A 9,804-nucleotide genomic window follows, 5' to 3' on the forward strand; every position below is an offset into this window, starting at 1 on the left:
GCAATAGTGTCCCTAAGCCCCCATTTTCCTTTCCATGTCCCAGACAGAGCCAGTGCAGGAGGGAAGGAGTCATGGGCAGTATTGCCCTGCCCAGCCATCACCTTGGGGACTCCATCTCAGTCACTGTTATTCCTTCCATCGCTCTCACAAATGCGCTAATTGCTTTGCACACCCAAGGACTGCTCTTTTAATCAACTGCAGTTTTATCAGCTGTGTGCTTGGCCAGCTGGAAATGCTGGAATCCTCTTGCATTTGCCACAGTGCAATGGGAGAACAGAGTGAGCTACAAATCAAGCAGCAAAACACGTGAGCACTGAATGCGCTGCTATGCACAGCCATCTTTTGCCAAGTGGATGAAACACGAGCACTCTGCTCCCAGTCTGACGTCCCTGATCATTAGAGTCAGGATAAAATATGAACTTGAAACATTTGCACAACAGCCGTGAGGCTGTAATGAGATTTCTATCCTGTGGTCTCTTGGATATTTTAGGCTGTCAAGTCCAACGGCTTGCAGCATATGGTTTCGATTTATGTTTTACACATATCAGACTTAGGGCATACGTCAGGGAGGATGCATACAGAATGAATACAGGTGGACCACTGGAAAAAAAATCTTTAGTGTCTCAAACCTTAGCTTTTTTTTTTTTTTTTTTCCCTTTCTGTGCCCTATTTAAAAGCACATGCGTAGCATCATATCTAATTTCTGCCTCTGCAAAGATTACAGTTACTAGTTAACTATCACCCTGATCTCCTTGGTGTTCTTAAAATAACCCATAGAAAAAATACTGGAATTAAGCATAATGAAACCTTAATTCTGGGATGGTTATTTCAGATGTGTGTGCCAGAAATAAGTTTCTCTGTGAATAAAATCCAAGTACTAACATTTGCAGGGGAGTTAGACTAGATGACCTTTAAATATTCATTCCAACTCAGAAGATTCTATGATTCTGTGCCGCTGTGCACCTGGAATAATAGAAAAGAACAGGAATATTGTAGCCATCGCTTCATGCAACTGCACAGATTTAAAAAGCAGAACTCTGCAGCAAACTACCCAAACTACCCAACCTAACAAATGTGAAACAAAAACCAAGAAGTTGGAGCTAGCATGTGGGGAACCCTTTTAGCTAGTTAGCTTCTGACATCTGCGGGAGCACAGGCTGGTTCTAAGCTGGAGCACAAATCAAATAGCACAGCATCAGCATGATATACATCCCTCACAGTTCTTCTGCTTAGGGAGTTTCAGTATTGTTTCAAGCCAAATGCATGGCTTGTTAGTCACAGGTCTTAGAAAACAGTCACAAGCAACTGCTGTGATAAGTCCTGAGATCTTCCTTGGATCATCTTTCCTCCTTTTGTAAGTTATCACTGGGGAAGGAGAAGAGGGCAGAACATGTACAGCTCCTGTGGTTACCCCTGCAACTCTTCAAGGTGCTGTAGTGTGCTCAAAGTGCACACACTTTGGTGTGATGCTAGTAGCCTTTGCAGCAGTGCTGTAAGGAGTAGGCTGGTGGGCCAGCGCTGGTGCTGATTTTAGTATGGATACTATCATTTTAGTCTTTTTTATTTGCAAGCAGTGGATGCCTGTATTCCTCTCAGTGGCTCTGCAAAAGGCTGCAGAGCCCAGCACTGAGGATCTTCAAGATCCAGAGAGGGAGATTAGCTCCTTCATTTATTTATGAAAGGGCTTTGAAAATGTATGTATTTGACACCATTGAGAAGTAGAAGCCCTGGTAGGGATGCAGTGAGAGTAGTATGAGCCAAGAGGAGAACTTCTAGTTGTCCAGGAGATTAAAGCAAGCTGACTATTTGGTATGCATATGAGCTGAGTGAAAGGTGGTGCAAAAAGGCAGTACGATTTAGACACAGCCAGCATCTGGGGATGTGAAGAAAGGGAACAGCAGGTCAAAAGGTGATGGATAAAATATAAGCATACGGGATGAGCTGAATGACATCTGCATCCATAGTAAACTAGGGAGCAAGTACCAAGCGTGACTTCAGGAGAATCAGTATCACGCTTTGCTGAGGAACATATTTATTCAGAAATGATTAAATGAGAGTATAGAGTGGTTGCACCCTGCAGACTAGCTCGTTCTTTATAGAAACCTCTTGCATACATTAAAACATCCTCCTTTCAGCCTTGTTCTTCTCCTTAGTGTCTGTAACTGACTTAGTATTTCTCTGGGCCACTAACCCAAAGAGAGTGTGACTAAGAAGGATCACTGAGAACCTTTTGAAGGACATCTGGGCTTTGCACTGCTTCTGCTGTGAGAAAGCACCCAGTGAGCCACACCAGCAGGTCACAGAGAATGAGCCTTAGTCAAGGTGGTCACAGCAGATTTAATTCAGAGGACACTCATGCCTGTGGAATGGACAGGTTGAGTGTCTCCGGTCTGTTGCCTATTCTCTTGCTTATTCTGGGTGTCTTGTATCCACTATGAGGTGCCCGCCAGTGGTTATTTCATGACTTGGTTGCATTTTCTACTGTGTGGCGGTGTAAAACTTTTTAGGATATATATTTTCAGCATTATCGCTCCACACGAGGATCTGGAGACTTCTATGCCTGTTTTTATTCCGGGAATGACTTTTCTGGCATTGGTGAACAAAACTGCAAGGCTTAGGGCAAGCTGTAAAGCAAAGAAATGTGCCTGTTCTTGGAAACGCTTTGTTTGACATGCTGTTGATAGACAACCTCTGAGGAGGCCACAACAGTTGTTCCCTTTGATTTAAATGCCTAGGATGCTCAAAAATCTAAGTAAGTTGTTTCCTCTGAGAGGTGCTGGACAGAAAATGTCCCTTTGTTTATCAGAAGACGCTAAATATAAATCACATGTGACACCAAGAGCTCCATTTTGGCTGATAGAATTGCTGTCTCACTGGGTCCGTTCCTGGTGGTCATTACACAAACAGGGACACAATCCACTTTCTGTTGATCCATGTGACGTCCCTGCTGACGGACGCTTGTGGCTGAGAGCAGGGCTTTGCCACCAGGCCGTGTGGGAAATGGCCAGCCTGAGGGCAACGCCAGCTCACCACAGCTCCTGCTCCTGCAGAGCCAGCCTTCCCCTGCCTGTTGAAGCCCAAGACAAATTTCAAGTAATTTGAGTTGATGAGCTAACCATTCCTCATGGAGGACTAACTCCAGTCCCTTGGGCTAAGAGCACACATATGGATAGCAAACCATGAACCACGTGGAGCACTGATTTGCTGACATGCCCGGAAGCCACCGCACTTCGCTGGCTCACAGATTGCCTTTCGCCTAGTGTGTGTCTTGACTCCAGGCTGGATCCTGCTCTCCTGATTCTTGGGAATCATTAGCATGAAACACCATGAATCTAGTCACATCCCCCCCTAGATCTTTCACTGCCACCCAGATTTGGATATATATTGTTACTGAGATTTCTCACTGCTCATTCTGCAGGGCACTTTTGGGAAAAGTTCTGCTTGTGCAGACCAGCTTCTAGCTGAATCTAACTTCTTCCAGTTCCCTATTACCAAATTGTTCTTCAGCTTAAAGAGGTTCTACCAGCGAAATGAGCCTTATTTATTTCTGAACATGACACTGAGAAGAGTAACAGGGAGGACAGCCTAGGTTAATCTCTGGTCTGAGATTAACCTAGGCCTGCCTACCAGCCAGGACATCAGAGGCAGCTGTGTGAAGTCAGCTACTAATCCCTATGGATGATACACTGAGGTTCATCCAAGAAAAAAAGAAAAAAGAAAAGCTTCAGGTGAGCTTTATTTCCTTATTCCTCCGGTTCAATCATTCTTTTCCTCCTATAAAGTGCTATTGAATAGGACACAATCAATACCTGCTTCTTATCAGGAAGCAGTTGTGGGGTGATGCAGTTTGGTATGGGAGTGTTTTGAGATGAGGGCTGGGAGTTGCCTTCAAATAGTTACCATTACTCCTTTAATGAAATATATAGCTCGACTCCCTCTTTAAATAGCAGAACTACCTTATATTATCAATCATTAAAGCTTGCAAGCCTTTCTCAGGCCCATAGATGGCACATTCTAACAATTTGTGCTCTGTAAAACCAGCACTGGGATGGAGAGCAGAACAGCTTAAAAGGCAAATTAAAACTGAAATTATTTTTTTTCATTGGCAAAGAATACCAGGAGGGCTTACTTTCTCCAAGGTCAGAGGACAGCAGTGAGGAGTACAGAAGAGACGTGGCAGATGCCCATGGTGGAATCCCACCAGTACTGCTGAGAAAGGAGATGTGATGGCACAGAGTGTTTATATTTTCTTGAAAACAAAAGCAGTCTGGAAAATGAAACAAAATATAATACAGATGAGAATTACCAAAAAGCACACTGCAGATGAATCCTGGAAGAAACACAAAATACTCTTCCATGGTAGCTGTACAGTGCTGCAATCGTACACACGATGGTTCAGCTTTTGAAGGCTGATCCACTGTTATGCTGGTGAGTGGCCTCCCCATACAAGAAAGGCAATAGACAGGAAGGGTTTAAGTCTGTTTCATGAAAAAGTAGCAGTCAGGAGGCCTGGATAGGAGAGACAAAGCCTTCTGGGCATTTTGTCCTCCTATGACGAAGTCCAATCCAAGATGTTGCAAAAAACTAAACTTGTATTTTCCTCTTCCGCTTCTTCCAGATATTTGCTGATGTCATCACCTTCCACTCTCATCTTCTGAGCACAGCAAAATAACAATGCATGCAAGATCTGGCCCTTGATCAATAGAAACTATTCACAACTGCATAAACCAGCATGGAAAGTCAGAATCTAAGGTAAGGGATCTGGGGACAAGTAGCAAAGTCCTTTAAGACTTTAAGAATGAGCAAACTAGTTTGCATGAAGATGACCTTATGCTCTCAGAACAGTTTATAAGCAGACCAATCTGCTGAAGCTTCAGTGCTGCATTCTGGTACTGAAAGGCTCATGGAAAAACACAAGGAACAAAATAAGCCAACACACTGCAGCCTTCAGCAAGGATAACATATAAGGGAGTATGCTCACAGCTTTTCTGATTGCTTATGTGCCAGATGCAGAAGCCAGAAATCACTCTGAGCTCAGCAAAATCAATGCCCAAAGCTGTTATGTATTTTTCTGTGCCATAGGAAGAACTAATGCTGGTTGGCATTTCTGGTGGGACAGTTTTCAGCTTTCCTAAGTAGACCTGTGCACATCCCCAGCATCACCTACAGCAGGATCCCATCCTTGATGCCCAGACAGAGAGGCACAGAGGGCAGATGGTCAGAGGGCTGCCACCCAGGAGCAGATCAGGAGATAAATGTATCCAACATTTTAAGTGTAATGTGTACTTGCTGCTTCATAGGCCAGTTAGCCTAGAGTCTGAGTAACCCTTTGGCTCCATCCTTGAAGGAAAAACAGTAGAAATCAGCCTATACACTTCCAAGATGCCGTGTTAGAGGAGAACTCAACAGTGTGCCATTTTAGTAACCTTGTGGTATGCTGATGAGTCAACTTTTGTTGAGGATTATCACACTTTTTTGTGGATTTTGGCATCTTCTACACTGTAAACAAAAGAAAAAATTGCTTTTTTCAGGCCAAAGTTTGCTGTCACAGGGTTAAAGGTACCTTCATAATCTAAACTGCTATCCATCTGGAGATCTGCAGCAAAGCTCACCAAAAGCTAATAAAATAAACAGTAGATGAAGAGAATTTATATTGGAAATTATACCAATAACAGTATTAGTAAAACAGGCCACATGCAGGAGTGCTGAGAATTCACCAGTAATCATTCTGATGATGCGCAAAGAACAAAGCGTTATACTTCTTTGTTTTTGCATGCAGTGGTGAATTTTTCAGTGTCCTTGAAGCTTGCCAAGAATGGGAAGAAAGGAAAGGAAAATTATGGAAAGAGCAGGGAATGTACTGAAAATATGGAATAACAAAGGGTAGAGAAATGCCTAATCAGCTTTGATGTGGAGCAGATGTACCCTGCATTCCACAGGCACGATGCTGAAGCCTCTCAAAAAACAGCGAGGAAGGAAAACTCTCCTGTATCCCATTAGCTTTCACACAGAACCCTCTCAGGAGTTAAGATGTGTAGCAAAAACATTTCAAACAGCCCCCTCCAAAACTTTTTCCATCTAAGAAAGGAGAAAAAAGCAGCCAGAGCTACAGTTATACTCTTGGGTACACAGTATTACTTTTCCACATTACTTCTGAACTCACACATTTCCTAAAGCACCCCATGTTACCCTCAGTCTGGGGATTTTTGCTCTGCTGCCTAGAGATATTTAATACGTTGTATGAGAGTGTCCAATTAACATGACAAGCAAATGAGAAAGTTATCTATTTTTGATACACCGCAATGGTAGTAAATGCAAGACAAAGACACCAGCAGTGTCAGTTAACAGTATTTGTTCAAATATTTATTTCTAATAACAGAGATGATCCTTCCAAGCCATTAAATCAGGGAAGCATTCAAAAAGGGACAGGGTGGTACAGATTGCTTGGTACCAGCACTGGATCCAAACCCACATTGGAAAGCCTGTGATGTCAGCATTGCCATTAAGTCCGTGCAGAAATGTAGGCTGCCATTCTGGATCTTTCAGAGAATAAACTGTGTACTGTACGGTCATTTTCTACCATTTGTATGGTTGAAATTTAGAAATATTCGCAGTATTTTAAATGAAAAAACTTCTCCATTTCTGTGGCCTGGTCTGTTCAATATGAAGAAAGGACATTCTTCAGTATTAACCTCTTGCCTATCTGCATTTTTTTTAATATTAATTCATTTAATAAGTTGATTAAATAAAGACAAAGAAACATAAGAATGAGAGTAGTTACCAAGGGCACATACAGGTGTCCAAAATGCTCCCTGCAGCACTTGGGGCTCAAGCATAATGTACTGCTACCTCTCCAGTCCTGGTATTTCAAGGAATTGCAAAGGACCATCCCTTCCAGGCCATCCCTTGTGGCCAATCTGGGCTCACACAAGAGAAAGATTGAAGAAGGACACAGTCGATAGCAAGGAGTTATGAGAAGGGCTACAACTGCAGAGCTCAGTTTGAGCTGAAATAAAGCCTGCTTTATGGTGGCAAGTCCAGTGTTTTATTTCAATCATTTGGAGTATATGCAGTGAAGAGTCCTTCAGGTGCCAGTGTCTGAATGAAATTGAAATGCAAAAAAAAAAAAAAAAGAAAAAGAAAAAATTAGGTATAAAGAGCCCTGAAAGTAAGGTAATTGCATCCAGATGTTTTAAAATTGCTTTCAGAAAGGAGTAAACAAATCCTCCTCAAGCAAGACACAATAGCAGAGGCACAAAGAGTCAGAAACATTTATGGAGAACACTGGGAAGGGCACCTGTTCTTTCAGCAGAGGCATAAAAGACTCAACAGCCAACAGCATCCAAAATCTATGTTTTGGATGGTGGTTTTCTGTAGACCTTCGGACTGGCAGCCAGTTAAGGAGAAAGGATTGACATGCTAATTACAAATGAACATGCCATGACAAGTGTCGTTGGCCACAAGCTTTTCAGATCTTAATTAAATATGATAGGATACAAAGAGTGGGCTTACTGAACCACCAGCATGGGGCCGCCGCCTGTCACTCACCTTTAGATATAGTCTTAAAATAAACAAGAAGGTGAGCTAGGAGCCTTAAAAAGTTGTCTTTTAAAAGATTTAGCACTAGAAATATTTTGTCCTATTTAATTTTACTTCAAAATTTGAATTTTCTTCTTACGTCAATCTAATTTTTTAAAACTAAAAAACAAAAACAAAAAAACCCACAACAGCATTGCACTTTAACCTGTTATGGCAGAGACTTGGATCTGATGGCCCACAATGCCTACAATTGTACACATCTCCCCCTTTAAGAAGCTAATAGCAGAGCCCAGTCTCAAGTCTATGGAGGTACCAAGGTGCTCTACTATGAAGCCTCTCCAGAGCCTTCTCTTCTCCAGAAGAAACAGCCTCAACTCTCTCAGCATTGAAATGAATATTTTTGTGTCTTCTTCACCTTAAAAGGAAAACAGAAGACAACACAGCTGAACGCAGTTATGTTGGGAGCAAGATGATTGGAGGAGAGCTGGTACATCATTGCCAAGGTGAGGCTAAGTAGGTGAGCTGTCTCCCTCTCAGGAGGATGTTTGTAATTAAGACCATTCCTTATCAGCTCCTCACAAAAATAAGAAATGCTTTGTTCTCTGGGGTTTCATTCCTTCTCAACAGGCAGAAGAGTAAAAGATTAAAGAGATAAAAGTGAGCTGAAGTGCAGGAGAAAATTTCTGAAGCCAGACCCTGCACTCACCTTGGAGCTCAGCAGCTGGTTGCTCTCCCCTCACAGCTCTGGATGCAAGGTCAGATAGGAGCTCCTCAGGCACACCATGCTTTTGCATTTACATCAGCTGGTAGTGCCCACCATGCCCTTGCTGTAGCATCCTGGGACTTTGTCCCAAGTCCATGTTCCTCTCAAGGTAGTTTACTGCCACGGTATTTGGATTCTGATGATACAACAACACCGTTGGAAGAAGTGGAGTAAACCTGCACAGAAAGGCCAAACCAAATAGATGCGCTGTGCCAATAATTTTTATTGAGCTCTCGGGTCCATTTTTTTATTTGCACACACGTTTGGTACCAGATTCTCCTATACTGTTCTAGTAGCATTCTAGAGATTTAAAGCATCTCTTTAAATGACCAGAAAAAAACAGCTATTGCAAATGAAATTAGAAGTGTAGAGTTTGGGTCTGTCAGGCCATTGTCACAAAACCTCGTAAATTAGTTTGTCATTCCACCTCCTAATTCCATCTTTGCTCTAACGAAGACAAAATGAAATCTAATAGACTGTGGCAGAGAGCTATGTGTAAGTAACTTGCTTAAAATACGCTATAATAGAAAATGTTTCATTAATGTCTCCGTTACAAAGCAACAACTTATTTTTTAAAAAAGCTAAGATTATGGACTAGCTGCTCTTTAAATGGTTAAAAAAATATATTAAGGTCGGTTACGTTGGGGATTAAGTTTCTTGAAGAAACTTCTGTCTTTTATGAAGGATCCTTATGACCTGGGAGCCCATATTCTGGCTGGGTGTTTTCCCAAAGGAACCTGCCAGCCTCCCTTGAGGAATTAAAGCTGACTCCAGGTTTATCCCAGAACCTTAACCTCCAACACTGTAGATACCAGGGCCAGGTCATGTCCTTCACAATTCAATTCAGATATGCATAGGGACACCCCAACTGTCAATAGCCTTCTGTTCACCCCCACTGAAATCATGCCGAAAGTCATTTTGGTGGCCTTTGCTTCCTTGCTCTTCTGCAGACAATCATTCTGAAAGGCTCTAAGCCAGAAGCAAGATCTTGATCCTTCTCCTACCAGCAGCTGGGACTGAAGCACCTGTGTGCCCCATGATGCTGCAGGTGTAAAGGTAAAGTCATCAGTAGTTCACAACTGTGCACCTGGAGGAAGGGAGGTGCAAGCCAGACAGAATTGAGCAACAGTTCAATACAAGATGAAGTTTTTGCACAGTGAGACAAGCCATTATCACACAGAACCAACTAGGAAAACAGTAAAGACCACAGTGATCTTATCAGATTGGGATCAACTGCATTTCCAGTCACCTTGTACAGCAAGCACATTGACAGCTCAATTAGAGTGAAGGTGTCTGTGCAAACAAGAGAATATTGATAAAGTGAAGACATTTTCCTTCAAAAAAGTGGAAATCATTCTTTCCCTTTTGGATCATTTTCTGTGTGTCAGGTGCAGAGGTCCCTGTTAGATCTTTCATTGTGATTTGGATTTATTCTGACCTCCATATACTCCTGCTCCACTGCCTGTATCTGTCCCAGTCCCTGCAGAAAGTATTGCATGTGA

The sequence above is a fragment of the Meleagris gallopavo genome, chromosome 3 (assembly GCF_905368555.1).
Source record: "Meleagris gallopavo chromosome 3, MGAL_WU_HG_1.1, whole genome shotgun sequence".
In the NCBI taxonomy this organism is placed as follows: domain Eukaryota; kingdom Metazoa; phylum Chordata; class Aves; order Galliformes; family Phasianidae; genus Meleagris; species Meleagris gallopavo.